This window comes from Arachis duranensis, chromosome 6, assembly GCF_000817695.3.
Source record: "Arachis duranensis cultivar V14167 chromosome 6, aradu.V14167.gnm2.J7QH, whole genome shotgun sequence".
Lineage (NCBI taxonomy): Eukaryota > Viridiplantae > Streptophyta > Magnoliopsida > Fabales > Fabaceae > Arachis > Arachis duranensis.
The window spans coordinates 97,010,376-97,011,335 of NC_029777.3; positions in this window are offsets into that span (position 1 = coordinate 97,010,376).

Consider the following 960-nt stretch of genomic DNA (forward strand, 5'->3'; position numbering starts at 1 on the left):
TGGGAGCTGACAAATTTACCAGCAGATAAGAAGACGATTGGAGTAAAGTGGGTTTACAAAACTAAGTACAAACCCAACGGTGAAGTTGATCATTTCAAGCAAGATTAGTTGCAAAAGGATATAAACAAAAGTCAGATATGGGATTGATGTCTTACTTTCTTGGCATTGAAGTGGTTCAAAGAGATGATAGAATTTTTATTTCTCAGAAGAAATATGCAAATGATATTTTGAAGAAATTTCAGATGGAGCACTCAAAACCAGTTTCTACTCCAATCGAAGAGAAGTTCAAATTGTTGAGAGAAGATAAAGGAAGAACAATAAATTCTACAGATTACAAAAGCTTGATTGGAGGTCTAAGGTACTTGACTGCGACTAGACCAGATATTGTGTTTGGAGTTGGTTTACTTAGCAGATTTATGGAGGAGCCTTCTACCAACCATTTGCAAGCGGCAAAAAGAATTCTTCGATATATTAAAGGTACTTTAAATTATAGAATTTATTATGAGAATACTAATGAAATAAACCTTGTTGGTTACACTAATAGTGATTGGGCTGGAGATATAGAAACAAGAAAAAGTACTTCAGGGTTTGTATTTCATTTTGGTTCTGGTGCAATTTTATGGTCGTCAAAGAAACAACCAGTAGTAGCACTCTCTACAGCAAAAGCAGAATATATAATAGCAGAAAGTTGTGCAACGCAAGTAGTTTGGCTAAGAAGAATTCTTGAGGAGTTGAACAAAAAATAAAGTACTCCAACAATAATATTTTGTGATAACATGTCAGCTATTGCATTTTGCAAAAATCCAGTATTCCATGGAAGATCGTAGCATATTGATATTCAGGTTCATAAAATCAGAGAGTTGGTAAATGATAAAGAAGTTGTGATTGAGTATTGTCCAACTGAAAAACAAGTTGCTGATATATTTACAAAGTCATTGAAGACCGAGTTATTTTACAAAT